Source organism: Arvicanthis niloticus, chromosome 17, assembly GCF_011762505.2.
Source record: "Arvicanthis niloticus isolate mArvNil1 chromosome 17, mArvNil1.pat.X, whole genome shotgun sequence".
Lineage (NCBI taxonomy): Eukaryota > Metazoa > Chordata > Mammalia > Rodentia > Muridae > Arvicanthis > Arvicanthis niloticus.
Genome location: NC_047674.1, coordinates 43,681,425 through 43,704,395, shown reverse-complemented (window position 1 = coordinate 43,704,395; position 22,971 = coordinate 43,681,425).

Below are 22,971 nucleotides of genomic sequence, written 5' to 3'. Positions count from 1 at the left end.
ACTTCTTTGCAGATCACATCCTCTGAAGAACACTTTGCTACAAACAGAAAAGAAGCTTGCAGAAGAGTGGTCTCTGAAACGAGAAGTCAAGAAGCTGTCAGGAGACCACCACCTGAGTAGGGGATTGAATTGTGTTCCATTAATGTTGCCAAAGAGCCTAAGTAAGTGGTATGTGTAGCATCAACCAGAGCTTGGGAAGCTGCCTTGTGCTAGTTTACCCCAAAAGACCACCAAGGAACTGACACCCATGCAATTGCACTAGGGTCTCTTTATTACAAATTTGAGCTTGGACCTACTCACTGCTCACCTTGACACAATAGGACTGGTTGGTGAGACAGCCCAAGCTCTTGGCTGGACAAGGTTTCATAGAAAATGGTAAGCAAACAAAGGGGTTTCCAGCCTGGCACACTTCTGATTAGAGGGCTATTACAAAAGTGTGTTGCCATTGTAAGGCCCCCAGTAAGGACCTCACCCAAGCCTTGGGAATTCGAGGCCACCCCTTAACTCATAAGACACCAAACTTGATGCAATCAGCAAGAGGTATATTTCGATCAACATGTTGAGGTCAAGACCTGTAGCCCATACAGGGGCAATGGGGTCTGACCCTGGGGCTTTGGAGACAGAGAGAATTTAAAGCTAAAAACCACAACTGGGGGGGGGGGTCAAGAACCACAACCCAGGGGGAGTAAAGTACCTGTGGAATGTCCCAGCCCATTATTCAGTTTGTGACAGGGGCCAAGGAACAGTCATGGGGAACATTTTGTATAGGCTATTCTCAAAGAGCCTATTCGTAATCAACCATCTATCTTGTGGTCAGCCAAGTTCCTGAAACACAGAGCTCACGACCAAGCTGACCTGCACTCTTGGTTCTGCTTAGGCTGTTAGGAGTTTTTGGAAAATTTTTAAGCCCTTTCACCATTTAACATAATTGGCTAGTGCTGAGAGCCAAACTGTAAAGTTAACTTCTGCTTTCCTCCTGATTGGTGGTTGTTAGGAAGTGAAGTGCTAGGGGCAAGCTTGTCAGAGAGAGTAACCTGGAAACTGGTCTTGTTTAAGAGTAACCTGGAAACTGGTCTTGTTTAAGAGTAACCTGGGAACTGGTCTTGTTTTGGAGTAGACTGGAAACTGGTGCTCGGTACCAACTTGTTAGTTAACTCGAGTTCATCCTTAGCTCAGGTTCTCTAAGATGGAGTCTGAACCCAAGATCTGGTCTCTCAGCTGGAGCATTGTTGGCCATGAGAGCTTGTGCCAAGCTGCTCAAGGGCAGTGAAAGTAGAGGCTTGGTGGCAAATATTACATCCTGGTAGTCAGAGTCAGGGCTCACTAACTCCTGGTGGATTCTGGTCATGACCTCTAGAAGCTAGTGATTATGGGAGCATCAACAAAATGTATTCCTGGGCTGGTGATTTTCTTGTGGGTGATTTCTCCAGCTATAGAAAGTCTACTTAGGAAGGCACAGATGAGTGAGTGACAATTAATTTTTAGAATGAGGAAAGCCACCAAGAAAGAGCAGGCCATGTTCTTAGCAAGCTGTTATTTAGACATATGTTCTATGGAAAAAATTTCAGATATTCCAGCAAGATAGGGTTAGGGCAGTAGAAAGGAAAAGAATTTCTGGTCTATCCATATTCAATAGAGAAAAAAATAAGAAAATTTCTGTACATTTTAGTTAAATAACAGGGTGTGGGTGATCATACATTTTACTTTTCAAGTTAGTTTCCACAAATTCATTTTTTTTTTCTTACTATCTTCTTTTACAAACATAGACAGGATCTCATTCAAATGACTTGTGTAAACTCCACAATGGGTAACTGACTGCCTAAGATGGCAATATCAACTGACTAAATAAAAATCCACTCTCTTTCCTCAAGTGGCATCATTTTTGTGTTCATTAATGTTTGAGATAAGCAAAGATTTTGAAGTAATATTTAAGCAATGCTTAAATTTGAAAAGCTACTGCCAGGCATTGCAGCTCATATCTGTAATCCCAGTCCTTAGAAACTTGGGACCAGAGGATTGTAGCAAGTGCAAACCACTTGGACTACACAGAAAGACCCTGCTACAAACATCTTTTAAAAATTACAAAGCTCCTTACAACAGTCCTCAGAGCTGGGCATATGTGTCTCAGTGGAAGAGCACTGGTTTAGCTTGGGAAATTAGATCTCCATCCCTTAAAGGAATCAATCAAACAGAATTTCCAAACTACCATTTTTTTTACAACAGTAACAACTATAATTACCACGGTGGTATTGGTCATAAAAGTGATAACAATGCCTTAAGCACTTATCGTACCTGGGAATTTTGCTAAGCATATTAGCATATATTGTCTAGTTATCATATATATATATATATATATATATATATATATGAAAATCATATAATTCACCTGAGTTAGAGATAAAGCGTTTAACCACTTAAGGTTCCTCCAGGGCAACACTGAAACTTGTTTCACCCCTAGCATATCTTGTCTGTTCTAGTCTGTATTCTGTTGGCATCGTTATGAACACACATTACTGGGTACCACTTGCATTCCAGCCAATATGGAATCAAACTTCATTTCCTCTCATCAAGGATAGTTTTATCACCATGAGAGGTCTGTGTCCTTCATATCTTGAGGAGTAACAAGTATTCAAGAATCTACAAAATCTATCACAGGTCTCTAAAACACTGACACACTGAGAGGCATGTGGGGGGTAAATCCGATTGACTCTGTTTGGGCATCTCCTGGACCTCCCTCATCTTTGGGGTTGAGTTTCTTCTATGTGTGAATAGCACCACCTGTCTTCTAGGGGTAGAGGAAATATTAAAACTTGGTGTGTTAACTATATAAATGACTTGAATCTAGGAAAGGTCTTCAAGCAGATGATTACAATGTCCTTTTCCTGGAGGTAACTCCACGTGGCTGTGTCTTCCACATTCCCTTGGCTTTTATCTCAGATAAGAACAGATTACTCAAAGAATTATTGAAAACCCTCCTTGTCCAGCACTGTGCTGGCCACCTGCAAGACCTAAAAGAAACAGAATCCTTGATGACAAGAAAATTATTTGGACAGCAAAAGCAATAGGCATGAACAAAAATAATAAGACATTCCCCAAATAATAACATTAAAATGTGATACTAAAAATCATGGATGTCATGAACTAATTCCATCCAGGAGCAGTCGAGACAAGTTCAGAGATGTGCAGTGAGCAAAAAACTAAGTAGTATTTCCTAATCCTCCACAGACAATCCCCCAGTGGAGAAAATGACACGGCAGCCATTCTTCTGGTCCTTAATGAACAAAGCAAGCTTAGGCAAGGAACTTCTGAACATCACCTAATCACTGTACCCTCACCTTTGCCTGCAAGAAGACTAGAAATGCTTCTATGACCAATTGTGAAAAGCAACGGTTCCTTGTGGGGCACACATGTTCATGCTCGGGGTTTATAAGTCTCATTTATTGATCCAGAGAAGGCTACAACCTTCTGGACCAGGAACTGACAACCAGATGAGCTCCGAGGGAGAAGCTGGACATGATCCCTTCGTGTAACCATCTTTTGCTTTTGCTCCAGTCGCTAAAAGTGTGTCTTGTGTCTGGTATTCGGCTTTAAGCTTCACCAATCAACCAAGAATCCACAGTCCCATTCATTCGTTCCTGCTGCAGTTTCCTTGGCAACCGTGGCCCTGCCAGAAAGCTCACCAACCCACAGTGGGACCGTGTGAAGCCCCACAGCTTTGTCAGGAACTCTCAGCTTTTAAATAATAGCTGACCACACTGAGATTCTTTCTTGCTCAAATGCCAACCCGGACGCCATCATTTCTTGTGTGTGGTGGGCCTTTCATCTAGGCAGTTCAAAGCAGGACTGGATCCTACCTTACGGAGATGAATGTTATCATTAGTAGCGAGTTCTGGAAAGGAACCAGAAGTGAGGGGCGGAGTGGTGTGGGGAAATCAAAGGATTCTGCCGCAGAGTGCTAACCTCAACTTTTCCTTTCTTTTGCTCCCTCCGTTCCTTCCTTTTATGTCTTCCTCATCATCGTCCCCATTTTCTTTACTCCTCTTATATATTTCTTAAGTGATATCCCTGGCACTCCCTTGCAATCAATCTTTATAGTTGCCCCTGGAAAGACCAGACTCACAGACTCTGTAGGTTCCTCCCTTGACTTTCTAGTTATGCAAGCTAAATATGACTAGTGTCCATACCAGATGCTTGTTACTGACTTCCTTTCTGACTTGCTAGCGATCATCTGAGTCGCTCTTTTCTTTCTTTACATCATTTTTTGCTGATCTTGAAGGGTGTTCCTAATGACACCTCGATAACAGGGAAGACACGAAACGTCCCCATACAAAAATTAAAACTTTCCAACAACATGACTTATTAGGGCAGATTTCTCCCAAGATTAGTGTCCCCATACCTCTCCAGGGATTGTGTTATAAGAAGTCTTTGATTCAGTCTTGGATGGAATCGGAGGTTCTACATCTCCGACAAGCAAGCTCTCAAGACATACTGCTCCTGGTGGTTGGTATAGAAGACCAGCCGTTCACAAAGGAAGGGCTCTGGCTCTGTGTCTGCATCTATACTGTTTCTCTGTGTGCTGTGTTTGGATGAGAGGGGGAAACAAAGGTCCCGTTCTGTCTGTGTTTTCTGGCCAATGACAGAAAACTAATGAGATTTCACAACCAGTTGTTTATACCTGTCACAGAAAGACTAATCTAGGGGTTGAGAGATGCTAGGGTATTATAGAGGACCTTTGTTGGGCTCCTAGTTGCAATTCCAATTTTAGAGTATCTCATACCCTCTTCTGGCCTCTGTGGGCACTGCACTCACATGCATATGACCAAATGCAGACATTCATGTATAGAGATAATTTAAAAATTAAGAATACTTCTTTACAAAAGACTAACCCAATTTGAATATTATTATTATAAAAGTATAATTTGAATATTATCGTTGCAGCAGCTCTTAGAACACATAGAGCAAGTTGTTTCATAGACTCACAAAAGGGTTTTCAGAGACATCTTGTAGGGTTTGTTGTTGCTTCTTTTATCTTTTTTCTTTCTTTTTTTTTTTTTTTTTTTTTTTTTTTTTTTTTTTTTTTTGTTTGTTAATGACAAACTCCCGGAAACTCCCACATTCATAGTTAATGAAATGTTACCAATTCAATTGCAATGGACTGGCTTCTTTCCAGACTGACTGATAGTTAACTCATGATGATGAGATGAGGGTAGATACCACAGGACAATCTGCCTCCACCTGAACTGGATTGCATGACATCACTTAACCATAGGCATGCTGGGAACATGACAACATACTTGTGTTTGGAAGTCTTCAGAATAGTTAATACCCTGAGATCAGGTCTTCCTGACTAGGCCACACACAAATCCCAAAGACAATGTCTCTTCTGAGAGACAGGCATCCAGGGAATAAGGGCAAGGGAATGTGGTGACAGAGACTGAAGCTACTGCCACCTTCCAGAGGCCATCTGGAGCTTCAGGAACCAGGAAGGTTATGAGAGGATTCTCCCCTATATCCTCAGGTAACTCAGTCCTTGAGTTAACTTGGCTTTGTATTTCTGACCTCCTGGAGTTTTCACACAACAGCTATTGCTATTTTATGTCACCCATTTTGTCGTAATTTGTTGAGGTAGACCTAGAAGACTCATACACAATGCCTTAAAGATTTCTCAACATTTAACATAGTCTTGTTTTGTATTCTCCCCACCCCCATTTCTTCAAAGCTTCCCAATATTTAACGCAGCCTCACTTTAAATGTTTCCCTGTGTGCCTCAGAGCTCCCGGTGGCTAGCTTCTGTTGTCTGGTCTGGTCACTTAGCGGCTGCTTGTAGGGTGGTCCTGAGGATCGAACAACTCCGTATTGAGTAAGTGAAACTGTAGTGACTCTCCAGCCAGACTCGTTTAGGAAAACCACACGAACTTGCTGCAATTTGAAAGTCTTAAGAGTAAAACTTCACGTTACAAAAAAAGTCATCGAAATTCTTTAATGAAAAAGAATGATAAGGATGTGGACGTATTTGAAATTTCAAGACGGTTAACGTTCCAAAACAGATATGCTCGTGTAATGACAAAGCCAGTGTCCCAGGTTTGGCCTCCAACTTTCAAGTTTGGTCCATTTAACTGTAAACCCTCTTGAGATGTCTATGGCAGTGGTCCTGGAAAAGGTATCCAAGCTGCATGAAGCACTGCTGCCATCTTGTGGCTGACATGCTCCACTACACTTGTTTTCTAACTCTTGAATTAACAGAGTAGGCAGGGGTTGAGAATGGAACCCCGGTTTTAATATTGAACTTTTGTCCTTCATCCGGTATGGCAGAATGAGACAGCATCTGCTCTCTTTTACTTTATTTGACTATTGAAGAGAACAATATAATACAGCTGCCAACAATCGGTGGTAATTCGCTAGTAGCACTCTCTCCTTCAAAGATGAGAGTACACTGAGAATTTCAGTTTTATCCATGGTCTTTAACACGCTGGCTTCTGGAGAAGGAAGATGAGAAGGTCAAAGTTTTAAGAAGCCAACGTGTACGTAGCCTTGTACTTGCGGTTTCTTTTATTTGTGCTGCTGTGAGGCCATCTAGCCACCCTCTGGGGAGTCTTTTGCTTGTTTAATTTTCTGTCATCTAGCGTTCTGGTTGCCTAGTTTTCTAGGAAACGGGATTAATAAACTCCAAGTGATGTCTGATATATAGTTGCCATATATTTAAATTATTGTTCCCAGATTCCAGCTTGCTTTTTCCTTTAGTAGATTTGCCTAACCGAAACCCATCAGCATCTTCACTCCCTAGACCACAATAAAATTGCCAGGCACACTAATGCTCAGAGTCCTGGTTGGAGTTCTCAAGGGTGGATGTTCTAGGGCCTACCTCTACCATAACCACTACAGATGTGTGTGGAGAATACTTCATAGCCCATTAAAATATTCTTTGAAAAGCTCACTCCAAGAATGTCTCAAGAAAATAAATGAACCCCACAGACAATTGTTCTCAGGTATCAAATTAGTAATTTTAATCAAATGTAAGAGATATAACTGGCTAGAGAAATGTATTGGTTTTACCGGGATGCTGTTTTGAGCAGCTAGTCTCTGAGCGTGAAGGCAGAACACCGGATTGGTTTGTTTGTTTAATATGTGTGTTCATTTGTTACTCTATTCTTTGTTACTGTATTTATTGTTGCTATATTTAATGATTGTTTTGTTCCTTGATGTGACAAAATAATAGTCAAGAAGTAACTTGAGGGAAGACTTTGTTTCATTGCTGGGGGGGGGGGTGCATAATAGGCAGACAGAGTGGTTCTTCGCTATGGAGGCAGCAGGCATGTGAATCCACTCTCCTTGCATCCATGGCCAGGAAGCAGAGATGAAGGCTGGTATTCTGCTGGGTGTTCCTTTTACTGCTTTACTCACTCTGGGTCCCCAGCCCATGGGATGGAGCTGTTAATCCTACAGATGTGAGGAGGAAGACCACTGACCCAATTTATGGCCAAATTAATTAAGGCAAGTTTGTTATTTGTTATTTTGCTATGGTGCTAGTTTTAGGGGGACCTAAAAGTCACATACTAGTGATTCCAAGGTTTCCCTCAACCTGGTAGCAAATCGTGTTTATCTGCTCACCTTTGCAGTAATGCTAGCCAGCTCAAAGGAGACTTGTACCTACATCCTGCTAAAGAAATATCAAACACCAAGTATGTACAAAGATAGGAATGTAGACAAAATCCAGTTTCATTCAAAGTTAGAGCTATACAGCCATCAGGCAAAGCATATCTCAGAGCAGGAAAATCTCATTCATAGTCAAGGCTGCTCAAAAGAAACTGGTTGTAATTTGGGGTGGTTAGGTAGCATTGTGGAGAATATTTCAGCAAAATATTGGGAGACATAAATCAGATGAAGATATGGGTAGAATTGCCAAAGTTAGCAAATAAAAACTTGTAATTCCCAGTTTCATTTTAATTACAGTTAAACAAGTAATTTACTTCACTTAATTTTGACCCTATAGTGTTTATTTGATTCATATTTAATTGGGAATCATGTGTTTGATCTGAAAACCCTAAATTGGAGAAACCAGTGATCAGCAGGTGAGGACTGGATGCAGGGAGAACAGGACCACTTTTGAAGAGTTTGGAGATGAGGGAAAGAGATGGGTAAACTGGAAATTTTCTTAATAGCAGAGACCTGATCCACTATACTAGAGTTCACCGTGTCCACACTCCTGTGTCTATGTGTGAAATTGCCCACACTGGAGTAACTGACAGATAATCAGATATAATCAGAAACAAATATGTATGACATTTATTTGAAACACAACCACAGAAAATTCTAAAATATGAAGACTTCACCCATACTGAATAAGGCCAACTCATGAAAACATTACACATGCACTAATATTTATTACATGTGATTACATTATTATATAATAATAATGCTATCACTACTTAAAATATTGCTGTAATACTATATTATGAGATTACTAGTTTTTAATATTATTATTACTAACAATATAGCTATATTATCTTTTATAAAATTGTCACAATTTCATGACACCTATTTGTAATGTCCTGTGATCATATTCTCTCTTATTATCCTCTCTTACCTACTTGCCCTCCTACCCAATATTTCTTCCTTGCCAACAAACGCCCATTCTACTGTTGTGCCTTCTAAGTTTGTAGCTCACTGCACTTAATTAGTGTTATCTGCATAAGCATGGGTAGGAGTTGATTTAGTTGAATAAGGGCAACATTCCAGTGGAATCAGTAAGGAGTATGATTCTTGCCTCTGCCTAAACCTCTCAACCATTAGCTCTCTAGAGCTCCTCAGGAAGAGGTCAGGCCTTCTGATCCACCCCCAACCTCCTTGATAGAATAATAATGGGCCAGAGTTGAGCAGGGAGCCATTGCTTCTGTGAGTTCAAGGATGCAGCAGTTATTCTGTGATCAGAGGACAGCTCTCCAGCTTCTCACATGACTCAGTTCCATTCTGCAGCTCAGAGAGTCTGTCCATCTTTCTTCTGTAGTGCTTTCATCCATCCTTAGCCTCTCAAGGCTTTTTATCATGAAGATACAGTCGATTTTGTAAAAAGGCGTTTCCTGTATCTACTGACATAATCATGTGATATTTTTTCTTGAGTCCATTTATATCATAAATTATATTTATTGATGTATGTATGCTGAACCATCTCTGCATCTCTGGGATGCAATCAATTTGATCCTGATAGTGTTCTTGATATGTTTTTTTATTTAGTTTGCAAGTATTTTATAGAGAACTTTTTATCTATGTTCATTAGGAAGATGGGTGTATAACTTTCTCTGTTTGTTGTGTTCTTATCTGATTTTGGTATGAGAATAATACTAGTTTCAGGGAAAAAAGAGTTCAGAAGATTTTCTTTCTTCTGTATTTTATGGGGTAATTTGAGAAGTTAGTGTTAGTTCTGATTTAAAGGTTGGGAGAATTCTACAGTCAATTCATTTGTTCCTGGGACTTTTTAAAAAGAATTGTATTTTCAGCTTTTTGATGCATTGATACATGTAAACAGCATGTCTTGATCATATCTCACACTAGTATAGTACTTACTCTCACATACCCCTAATAAATAATTCTATCTTCCATCTCCATGTCTTCTTCTTCTCCTCCTCCTCCTCCTCCTCCCCCCTCCTCCTCTTCATCCTCCTCCTCCTCTTCTTCTTCTGCTTCTCCCTCTCCTTCTCCTCCTCTTCTTCTTCCTCCTCCTCTCCTCCTCCTCCTCCTTCTTCTTCTTCCACTTCCTCTTCCTCCTCCTCTCCTTCTCCTTCTTTTCCTCCTCCTCCTCCTCTTTGTTTCTTCTTCTCCTTCTCCTCCTCCTCCTCTCCTTCTCTTTCTCCTCCTCCTCCTCTCCTCCTCCTCCTCCTTCTTCTTCTTCCACTTCCTCTTCCTCCTCCTCTCCTTCTCCTTCTTTTCCTCCTCCTCCTCCTCCTCTTTGTTTCTTCTTCTCCTTCTCCTCCTCCTCCTCTCCTTCTCTTTCTCCTCCTCCTCCTCTCCTCCTCCCTCTCCTCCTCCTCCTCTTCTTCCTTTTCTTCTTCTTCTCCTCTTCCTCCTCCTCTTCCTCCTCTTCTTCCTCCTCTTCTTCCTCCTCTTCCTCCTCTTCTTTTCCTTTTATAAAACACTGAATTCAGTTAGTCCTGCCTGCCTGCCCACAGATATAGACCTATCATACAGAACATGGGCAACCTATCAGCGGCCAAATCCTTGAAGAAATAAATCTTTCTTTTCCCAGTAGCTGCCAACTGTCAACATTTCTTAGGTGGGATGGAGTCTCATGATTCCCTCTTCTATCCATGCTGGAATACTGACTGGTTTGAGTTTGTGCAGGTCTTGTGCAGGCATAGTAACCCTAGTAACTCTAGTTGCAATAGTTAATGAGTGCAATCATGATGTCATGTTCAGAAGAAGCATTTCACAGCGTTCCTCCTATCTTCTAGCTTCCATATTCTTTCAGAGACTTCTTTCCCGATATCCCCTGAATCTTGGGGATGTGTGATAGTAGTGTTCCATTTAATGCTGAACCTAAACATTCCCTCATTTAACACTTTGGTTAAAGGATCACTGTGCCCATTGTGTTAAGAAGGTCCTTTAATCAAAGTCGGAAAGTGCATTAATTGATGGAGTTTTTACTAGGTTTGATAATATGTATAAATACCCTCCTCTGGAGAAGGCCACATATTCAATTGGTATGTGGTTGGTTTCCTAGCAACAGCTATGCCACAATTGCACCAGAAGTCACATCTTGCCTGGCAGAAGACCTGGCTTCTTGCCATTTTGTTTTTCTGATCACTCCTTAAAGTTTGTTGTTGCTATAGATCTGTTTAAATTTTATCTTTTTTATTTTTTTAATTTATAGTGTAACTACATCATTCCCACTTGCTTTTCTTTCCTCCAGTCCTTCTATCATAACAGCTTGATCTTTCTAGATTCATGGCCTCAGTTTCTTCACATACATACATTCACACACACACACACACACACACACACACACCCACCCCTACCTAAGTAAACAAACACATTCTGATCAGTTTGTATGATGGTTATGTATATATGTGTATATGTATGATGTATGAGTTTAGGACTGGCCACTTGATATTGGATAACAAATTGAGGGACTCTCCATAGACAAGGCTATTTCTCCTGCTCTTAGCAATCCTTAGTTGCCTGTATGTCTTTGTCTAGGGTTGATGTCCCATAAGATTTCCTCTTTCCACGTTTGCATGTCTATTGATGTTATTTTAGTCAAGTTTTGACTTTGGATAAAAGTTACATTAAGATTGTCTGCTCCGCCAGGCTCCATTAGGCTTGCCTAAAAAGGAGGAAGCAGGTTAGATCCCTCCCCCACCATTCACTTGCTTTCACCATCCACCCTAAGGCATACCCAGCTGCCCAGAACTAGCTGCAGGCTGTTCCTCCCTTGCCCAGCTCTATTGTCTGACCACCACTCTGCCTTCCTCCATCAGGCTTGCCCATACAAGGAAAAATAAAGTTGGCTACACCAAGAACATCCAGGCCAAGGCTGCCTGCCCATAGGAGGCATAGTCTACATGGAACACCAGGGAAAACCAGATAGCTAAAGGCCCACATAAGAAAACAATAAAAGCCAGGGCAACATGGCAACTTCAGAGGAAAGCTATCTCACTACCATAGCAAGCCCTCGATATCCTAGTACAACTGAAGTACAAGAAAATGACCTTAAATCTAACCATATAAAGATGATAGAGACCTTTAAAGAGGAAACAAATAAATTCCTTAAAGACATAAAAGAAGCCAGTCTGGGCCCCAAACACTGAGCAGATCGTTGGCGGCAGCTCTGCCCCCAATCTCACTGAACCCAGAGAAAGTGGGCCTCCCAGGAGCTTTAACCTGGGCAGTATCTTAGATAAGGAAACAGCAACACCTGCCCCAAATAGAAAGTAACTGGGACCCACTAGGACCCAGGAAGTCATTCCTGGATTGGAGCACTGTTTTCTTCCTGTCTGCACCTGAGCACTGAGCAGATCTTGGGCCCCAGCTCTAACCCTAGTAGTAACACCCACCTCACACAGTTCTGATACAACCAAGATAATAGGAAAGACAGGCTCCAGTCAGAGACAGGGCAGGTAGTGAAAGATAGAAAAATCATAAGTTGATCCCCTAAACCCTACTCTTAAAAGCAAAGACATAAAAACCTGTAAGTCAAACACTGTGTTGCCTCAGTCCCAGGAAATTAGCTGACCATTTGAACAGATGGCCCTAACTAAACAAACCTTAAGATTCATGGTGTCAGGATGCTATGGGCCCGAGATTAGCTTGGCCGGGCTTTGAACTAACAGCCCTGAGACAGTTGGTGCCAGGATGCTAAAAGTTTGAGATAAGCCTGACCCCCCTTGAACTGGAGCTCATGATATATAGTGTGAAATTAGTTCGAAATAGCCAATTATAAAGTGACACACCATCCATCTTAGGAATTTGAGATCAAATGTATCGATGACCTAGTGACCTGTTCCCCCTCCTTCTCCCTTCCCTAACTCCACTCTCAGCCTTCCCCCTTCCCTAACTCCACCCCCACCTGGTTTGTAGATTCCCCCTTAAAAGCTGTAAACTTCTTTTGCTCTTTTGCTGAATTCCGCTGCCCCTGCGCGGGCTTGAAGGAAAGACAGCCCTGGCTAGCCAGTAAACCTCTTGCGATTTGCATCAAGTTGTGTTTCTCCTGAGTGATTTGGGGTGCGTCTGCAGTTCTCCACGGATCGGTGAGGTCCTTTTCATTTGGGTTTTACAGTAGCACTGAGGAGATCCAGATGGTGAAAGGCAATCGCAAGAACATAAGCATCAGCAACCCAGGGTACTTGGCATCATTAGAACCTAGTTCTCCCACACAAGAAAGTCCTGAATTCCTCATATCACTAGGAAAGCAAGATTCAGATTTAAAATCACTTCTAATGATGATGATAGAGGACTTTAAGAAGGACATAAATAACACTCTCAAAGAACTTGAGGAGAACACAGGTAAACAGGTAGAAGCACTTAAAGAGGAAACACAAAAATCCCTTAAAGAATTACAAGAGAACACAGTCAAACATGTGAAGGAATTGAACAAAAACATCCAGGACATAAAAATGGAAGTAGAAACAATAAAGAAATCACAAAGGGAGACTACCATGGTGATAGAAAACCTAGGAAAGAAATCAGGAGTCATAGATGCAAGCGTCACCAACAGAATACAAGAGATAGAAGAGAGAACCTCAGGTGCAGAAGATATCTTCAGCCCAAGGACACAAAGGAATGGACTCATGGCTCCATGTGTATAGGTAGTTGTGGGTGGCCTTGCCAGACATCAGTGGAAGTGGACGGCTTTGGTGCCTGAAAGTTTGGATTCCCTAGTGTTGGGAAATTTTGAGAGTAGGGAGGTGGGAATGGAAGGATGGTGGGAACACACCTTCATAGAAACTCCCAGAAATATACGGATTAGACATGACAGAGGCAGGCCACCAGAAGACTAGATTCCAGAATTCAAACAAAAAATTATCTTGATATTAAAATTTGTTTTGAGAATTTTATAGTGCAGAATACACAGCCTTGGTGTATCTACTCATCAAGCAAGCTGAGCAGACCTGTTGGAACCTCTAATGTTCTGGAATTTCATCTGGGTGCAGTGAAGACACAGTGTCAGAGGCTCATCAATTTATTCTCCCCCCTGGCCCTCTTCTATTATCTCAACACCCATAATCAGCTTGAAGAAGTTAAGAAGAGTCAGCTCCCCTATTCTCTGGGCTTGGGGACTGAGGTGGTTAATATTGGGCTGTCTTTCTAGGGAAAAGTGGTGGTTTTGATGGAACAGGGAGGATTAGCTAGGATTTATTGCATAGCCATAACTTACTGGTAGAAATTTTATAATTGTTATTAAGATGAAGTTATAATTTCTTAAATGGTACAAAATTTACTTTGATTTTAAATTTAACATTTTCATTGGTACAAGCTTCTTATTGATATAAAACTGAGATTAATATTGTTACTCTCATAGGCATTGTGCCTATGTAACACATTTAGGAAATACAAGGCTTAGACCCAGTCCTTCTTTAACTTTTTTAACTGATTTGAGATGGTTAGCCTGTGGGTTAAGGGCCTATAGCAAATTCATGGCTCTGAGATTATTGTTAGGGTGTTTTCTGTATTTTAAATAGAAATAGCTGAGACGAGTTAACAGACAACAGTCCAGATTGCCTTACATGGATACTTGGTTTTCAAAATGTCAGAAGTCCACAGAATTGATGTTACAAACATTTCAGTATTAATGTTCATTCTGATTAGAGACCTGTCTGCTCCTGACAGCTTCCTGTCTTGGATTCTAAGAAGAAATTGAGCATCTTTGGAGTTACTCCAGTTGTGGTGAGACAGCCACTAGGCAAGAATTGCCTCTTTTCATCTACAGACAAATTACTGTCCAGAAAAGGACACACTTATGGAATAGTCGACTGATTATATCTGCCAAGACAGAGTAATCAGCCCTTAATAATTCTGCATCACTAGGTCTGTCAGATGATCCTGGGGCAGAAGGCTGAAGATCAGATGCTCCAACATTTTATACTATAGGGACTGTCCAGGTGTTCAGCGGTCTCTATAAATTGGCTAAGTTTTAGAAGCTATGCTTTGTGCTTCCCATAATTTCAGTTAACTCAGTCATTCTAGATTTCTGATGGGGTTGAAGACTTATAGTCTCATAGCCCAGCTATTTACTTTGAGAGAAAAGATTTGAGAGGATGGTTTTCAGCTGACGTTCATTCTAAAGCCAAGAAAAAGCCAGGTTCAGAACTAAGTCTTTTAGTTAGGAGAGATGACAGAGGTTCTGGTTAGTCAACAAAATGATGGACTGGGTAATAGGACTATCTTGTACCTTACTGATACAAATTCATATAGTTATGCTCTGATTGTATTTTGAAAAAAAAATTTATTTTAACAGGAAGGGTGATATGTAGGAGAAGCTAAGATGGGAAGAGTAAGGAGAGAAGAAGGAGAGGGGGAGCTAGGTGATGAGAGAAAGAGAGAGAAAGAGAGAGAGAGAGAGAGAGAGAGAGAGAGAGAGAGAGAGAGAGAAACATGGAGGTAGATGTTCACATGTCTCCGCCAGTCAAAGACAGTTGATATATCTAGGTTGTGTATTGGGTTACACTTTTGATTGTATGGGCATCTTGTTATTAAACATTACCAAACTTATAAAGTCGTTGATTAATATTAAAAAAAAATTGTATAAAAGCAAAAAGGAGGAGGGGGATGAGATAGGGGTTTTCTAGGGAGGGAAAATGGGGAAAGGGGATGGCATCTGAAATGTAAAATATCCAATAAAATTAAAATATCCATTAAAAAATAAAAAAGACATAAAAGAATATACAAATAAACAGTTGAAGGAATGGAATAAAACTTAAAGACCTGATAATGAAAGTAAAAGCAATAAAGAAAATACAATCTGAGGGAATCCTGAGATGGAAAATCTAGGGAAGAGAACAGGAACAACAAACAGAAATATCACCAACAGAATATAAAAGATGGAAGGGAGAATCTTAAGAAAATACACTAGAAGAAACAGATATGTCAGTCCAAGAACTGTTAAATAAATAAAAAATATCCTGACATAAAAGATCCAGCCAATTTGGGATACTATGAAAAGGCCTAACTTAAGAATAATAGGAATAGAAGGTGAAAAATCCCAGCTCCAAGGACCAGAAAATATTTTCAATAAAATCATAAAAGAAAATTTCTCTAACCTAAAGAAAAAGATGCCTATAAACATGTTATTTTAGTCAAGTTTTGACTTTGGATAAAAGTTATATTAAGATTGTCTGCTCTGCCAGCCTCTATTAGGCTTGCATTAAAAGGAGCAAGCAGGTTAGGTAGCATTCTCCTTACAGAAAAGATGTTTGCAGAAAACCAAATAGATCAGACTGGAAGAGAATTCCTCCTGCCACATAAAAATTAAAGCACTAAATGTACAGAACAAAGAAAGAATATTAAAAGCTACAAGGGGCAAAAGTCAAATAACATACAAAGGCAGACCTATCAGAATTACACCTGACCTCTTAACAGAAATTTTAAAAGCTGGAAGGGCCTGGGAACATGTCTTACAGCCTCTAAGAAACCACAGATACCAACCCAACTTAGACTATTAAAATCATCCAAACTCTCAATTACCGTAAATGGATAAAACATGATATTCCAAGACAAAAACAAATTTAAAACAATATCTATCCACAAATTCAGCTCTACAGAAAATATTTGAAGAAAAACTACAGTCCAAGTAGGAAAAATACACACAAGGTAACACATGAAATAAATAAGAGAAGCACACACACACACCACATACACACAGAGAGACACTAATGTCAACATCATCAAAATAACAGGAATTGACAATCAATGGTCACCAAGTCTCTCAATATCATTGGACTCAGTTTACCAATAAAAAGACACAAGACAATAGAATGGGTGTGAAAATAGGATCCATCATTCTGCTGCTTGCAAGAAAAACAGCTCAGCAACAAAGATAGACATTACCTCAGAGTTAAGGGCTGGAGAAAAGTTTGTCAAGCAAATGGATGCAAGAAGCAAACTGGAGTAACCATTCTAATATCTAATAAAATAGATTTTCAACAAAAATTAATAAGAGATTTGGAAGGACACTTTGTGTTATCAAAGAAAAAATAAGCTAAGATGACTTCTCAATACTGAACCTGTATGTCCTAAATTCAAGGGAACCCAGATTTATGAAAGAAACATTACTAAAGCTTAAACTGCAACATTGAACCCCACACATTAATAATGGGAGACTTAAATACCCTGCTCTCACCAATGGGGAGGTCATTGAGACAGAAACTAAACAGAAAAATAATGAAGTTAATTGAGGTTATAAATCAAATTTACCTAACAAATATCTACAAAACCTATTGCTCAAACACAAAATAATATATGTTATGTTATATATGAAATCCACTATATAAACAAACTAAAAGAAAAAAATCATATAATCGATCATCTCATTAGAAGCTGAAGAAGCCTTTGAAAAAATCCAACACCCCTTCATGTTGAAAGTTTTGGAGACATCAGGGATACAAGGTGTGTTCCTAAATATAATAAAAGCAATATTCAACAAGGCAGTAGCCAACATTAAATTAAATGGAGAGAAACTTAATGAAATTCCACTAAAATCAAGAACAAGGCAAGGCTGCCATTTTTATCCCTATTTATTCAACACAGTACTTGAAGTTCTAGCTAGAGCAATGAGACAACTAAAGGAGATCAAGGGATAAAAATTGGAAAGGAAGAAATCAAAGCATTGCTATTCCAAGATGATATTATAGTACAAATAAGTGACCTCAAAAATTCTACCAGAGATCACTTATAGCTAATAAACACCTTCAGCAATGTGGCTGAATACAAAATCAACTCAAAGAAATGAGTAGCCCTCCTTTACACAAAAGATATACAGGCTGATGAAGAAATTGAGGCAACAAGACCCTTTACAATAGCCACAAATAATATAAAATATATTTGTGTAATTCTAACCAAGCAAGTGGAAGACCCATACGACAAGAACATCAAGGCTTTGAGGAAAGAAATTGAAGAAGATAACAGAAGATAGAAAGACCTCCCATGCTCATGGATAGGTAGGATTAAAATAGTTTAAATGGCCATCATACCAAAAGCAGTTATAGATTCAATGCAATACCCATCAAAATTCCAACACAATTATTTAGACCTTGAAAGGGAAATCTTCAACTTCATATGGAAAAAAATTAGTACAGATAAAACAATTCTATACAATAAAAGAACTTCTGGAAGTATCACCATACATGATTTCAAACTATACCAGAGAGCAATAGTAATAAAAACTGAATGATATTGGCACAAACTCAGAAATTTTGATCAATGGTATTGAATTAAAGACCCAGAAATAAACCCACCCTTCTATGGACACTTGATATTTGAAAGAAGCTAAAAAACCTTACAAAAAAAAAAGCATCTTCAACAAATGGTGATGTCCTAACTGTATATCTGCATGTAGAAGAATGCATATAGATCCACATCTATTACCCTGAAAAAAAAAAAACCTCAAGTCCATGTGGATCAAAGACCTCAACATAAAATCAACACAGTAAATCTAATAGAAGAGAAAGCAGGGAACTGTCTTGAACTGATTGACACAGGAGACAAATTCCTGAGCAGAACACCAAGAGCTCAGGCACTGAGATCAACAATTAATAAATGGGACCTCATGAAACCGAAAAGCTTCTACAAGGCTGAAGACTACATCAATCGGGAAAAATGGCAGCTTACAGACTGGGAAAAATATACACCAACCCTAAATCAGACAGAGGACTGATATCCAAAATATATACAGAACTCAAAAATGCAGATATCCACAAACCAAATAAAAAATGGAGAACAGAGCTAAACAGAGAATGCCTCACAGAGGAATATTGAATGGCTGAGAATAACTTTTTTTTTTTTTTTTTTTTTTTTTTTTGGTTTTTCGAGACAGGGTTTCTCTGTGTAGCCCTGGCTGTCCTGGAACTAACTCTGTAGACCAGGCTGGTCTCGAACTCGGAAATCCGCCTGCCTCTGCCTCCCAAGTGCTGGGATTAAAGGCATGCGCCACCACCGCCCGGCAGAGAATAACTTTTAAATGTCCAGCATCTTTAGTCATCAGAGAAATGCAAATCAAAATGATCCTGAGATTCCATACACCTGTCAGAATGACTAAGACCAAAGACTGAATTGATAACACATGCTGATGTGGAGCAAAGGGAACACTTGTCTATTCTTGGTGGGAGTGCAAACTTTGACTACCACTTTGGAAATCAATTTGGTGGTGTCTCAGAAAACTGGGAATAGTTCTACCCCAAGACTCAGCTACACCACTCCTAGGGATATACCCACAAGATGCCCCACTATATTACAGGGACACTTGCTTACCTTTGTTCATAGAAGCTTTGTCTGTAACGGGCAGAAACTGGAAACAATATAGATGTCCCTCAGCTGAAGAATGGACAAAGAAAATGTGGCACAGCTACACAATGGAATACTATTCAGCTATGAAAGACAAAGACATCATGAAATTTGCAGGTAAATTCATGGAACGTGAGAACATCATACTGAGTGAGGAAAGGTAGACCCAGAAAGACTGCATGCTACAACACAGACCCTAAGAAACTGGGTAATAAGGTAGGCCCAAAGGAATACACGTGAATGTGAATCTCATTTAGAAGGGGAAACAAAATAGACATCGCAGGTGAATAAAGAGATGAAACTGGGTGGGTGATGGGTTGAGAAGTGGAATGGGGATGTTTATCAGGTGTGGGGGAGGGGTGAGGGGGGTTGGAGAATGAAAATCAGTGGGAGGCATCTCTGGGACTAGCTGGAGACCTGCAATAGAGGAGGCTGTGGGCATGACCCTTCCTCAGATTCCTACCAGCAGGGGATATAGAGATTAAAGTGGCCACCTCCTGTTCCAGGCAGGACTTCCAGTGAAAGGAGGGGGACAGCAACACACTCACAAAACCTTCAACCTAAAATTTGTCTTGACTACAGGATATACAGGGATAAAGATGGGCCAGAGACTAAGGGAACAGCCAACCAATGACTGGCCCAACTTGAGACCCATCCCAAGGGAGAGAGTCAAACCCTGACATTATTAATGACACTTCTTCGTTGTGCTTGCAGACAGGAAGCTAGCATGAGGCTCCTAAGTGACTTCATCCTGGAGCAGATAGAAACAGATGCAGAGACCCATAGACAAACATCAGGGAGAGCTCAGGGAGTCTTGTGGAAGAGTCAGGGGCAGGATTAAGCAAACTAGAGGGGTCAAGGAAACCTACAGAGTCAACTAACCTGGCTAATTGAATATCACAGAGACTGAAGTACCAACCAAAGTGCACACAGGGGATGGACCTATCTCCCCCCCCCCCACATTTGTAGCAGATGTACAGTTTGGTATCCATATGGATTCCCCTAACAATTGGAGCAGGGACTGGCTCTGACTCTGTTGCCTGCCATTTGATCTGCTTCCACTACTTGGATTGCCTGGCTGGACCTCACTGGGAGAGGAGATGCTTAGTCCTGCTGGGACTAGATGTCCCAGGGTGGGATGGTACCCAAGGGGGGCTTCCTTTTCTCTGAGGAGAAGTGGAGGGTGCAATGGGGGAGGGATTTGTAAGGGGGTGACTGGAAGGAGAGGAGGAAGTAGGGGCTGTGATTGAGATGTAATGCGAATAAAAAATAAATTATGAAAAAAGTTATATTAACCCAGAAATGTATTTACTCCCTTTCTCCTGATTAGTATTTCCAAATTTGATATGAATTTTTAGTGTAAAACCTACAGATTTTTTGAATTTCATTGATACCTATCACGTTTCTCTAGTCATCTCTAATTCCATTAACTTGTCTCCTCTTTATCATTTCTGATTATTTTAGCTATGGGTTAATCAATAATGTTAATATTTTAAGTAACCTTTCCTTTCATTTGTTCTTTTTTATCTTTTTTTCTTTTTATTGGATATTATATTTACATTTCGGATTTTATTCCCAAGCCCCCTTCCCCCCACCACCCAGGAACCGCCTGTCCCATCCCCCCTCCTCATGCCTGTATGAGGATAAATTTTTATTTCATTAATTTCTGTCATGATTTTAATTATTTCTCTCCATCTGCCAATTTTGGGTTTGCTTTCTTGTTGCTTTGCCCAGGCCTTAACCTGTATCAGTAAGTTCTTTGAGATGTCCCTGATCTTTTCATGTGTGTACTGAGAGCAATGAACTTCCCACGTACACCACCTTCATTGTACCCTATATGTTTTAGTACGTTGTATTTTAACTTTCATTCACTTCTGAGAATTTTTATTTCTAGCTTAATTTTTATCACTGACACATTAACGATTGAATAACATAGTTTAGGCACCATGACTTTTGAGTATTTTCTGTAGTTTCGCTCAGGGTTGCTTTCTACCTTTATTCCATTGTGGTCAGATAAAATCAGGGATTATTTATGTTTTCCCATATCTGTTGAGGCTTGCTTTTTATTTCAATAGACAGCAATTTTAGAGAAAGCGCCACGGGGTGCTGAGAGTAATGTGCATTCTGTAGAATGTGTCTGGTTAGATTATTCTGTAAATGTTCATCTGATTTAGGATGCCTTTCAATTCCAATGTTTTGTTTGTTTGTTTACTTATTTTCTATTTATCTTCCGGATGATCTGTCAAATGGAAAAATGGGGTATTGAAACCACCAAGTTTTGTTCTGCTGAACTTCATCTGTGACTTTATATCTAGTAGTATATATTTTATTAAATTAGGCCTAATAGATCAAGCATGGCTTACTTTTCAGAGGTAAAAATATTTTTGTTCCCTTTGCATGACTCCACTCAGGATGGAAGTACCATATAAAGAATGTTTGCTGTAAGAGGCACTGATCACTTCTAGCCTGAGGAGATGGTGCCCTGGAAACAGAAGTCAGTGAATTGTTCAGGAAGGAAATAACTTACATTTTAGGTCCAGCAAAGCACCTTGAACATCTACAGGTCCAAGATTCTATAATGACCAATTCAACTCTGTAACGTAGATTTTATGGCTGATGCAGAATTGAGGGAGCACTGCTGGATTAGAGGCAAGTCAAGTAAGGGTATTGAAAAACTGCTTAAGTTTAAGGCCTTTGGTAATCTTGGATCTAGCCAGGGAAAGCTTTGGTTTGTCTCCATCACTTACACTGTTCCTGAGAGCCAAGGTTGATTCATGTACTCATGAAGTTGCAAACTGCAGGTGCTGATCAATCATAGGATAGTTAAGAGGAGACAAGCCTTCGAAATGGGCTGCTTCTCCTATTGTCTATCCCCATAGTAACTATAGTCACTGAAGCAACATGTGGGAGAAAAAGATGGACAGGAATTGCATTAAAAAGGAACGGCCTTGGCTTTGGGTCCTTCCCACCAGGGAAAAATGCAGTTCCAGGTCAAGCACAGTCAGTGTGAGACACTAATTAATTTGCCCTACCTACAAGAAATGCAGGGACAAAGACGGAGTAGAGACTGAGGTAATGGACACCCAATAACTGGTCCAATTTGAAACCCATCCCATGGGCAAGCACTAATCCCTGAGACTATTAATGAGCCTAGCATAACTGTTCTCTGAGAGGCTCCACATTGGACAGAGCTCAGGAAAGGACTGAGGATTCCAGGGGGGATAGGAACCCCATAGGAAGATCAACAGAGTCAACTAACCTGGACCCTTGGGGCTCTCAGAGACGGAACCACCAACCGAAGAACACACACAGGCTGGTCCTAGAATCTCCACACATATGTAGCAGATGTGCAGCTCAGGCTTCATGTGGGGGTCCCAACAACTGGAGTGTGAGCTGTTGCCTGTCTGTGGATCCCGTTCCCCTAGCTGGGCTGCTTTGTCTGGCATCAGTGTGAGAGGATGTGCCTAGGCCTGCAGAGACTTGATGTGCCAGGGTGAGGAGAAATGATAAGGGAGGGCTCCGCCCTTGTAGATGAGAAATGGAGGGGAGGATGGGAGAGGGACTGTGTAAGAGGGAGAAGGGGAGTGGGGCTGCCTTTGATCAGTAAAGTGAATAAATATATTAATGGAAAAAATTGGTTTTTAGAGCAAGAACTCGAGCTTGCTGGAGCTTTGATCTTGTCTCCCTCTTTCCCAGTCAGTAGCATCTTCCGGAATCTAAGCTATGGAGCTTCCTGTATCTAGCAGGAGTCATAACAGTACTTACAGTGTGTCGGTGAGAATCCAGCATCGTCCCATGGGATCGCTTTACATACAGATCAGATGCCAACCTGATTGAATGTTTATGCAATCATTTCTTTTAATAGTCAGGAGGCTCTCTGAGGCAAGGACATTCTCTCTTTTTTTTGTATTCTAAATATTTAATCTTAGGACATAAGCCCTAAATATTGGCTAAGTAATATCAAATCATATATCTTAGCCTGAA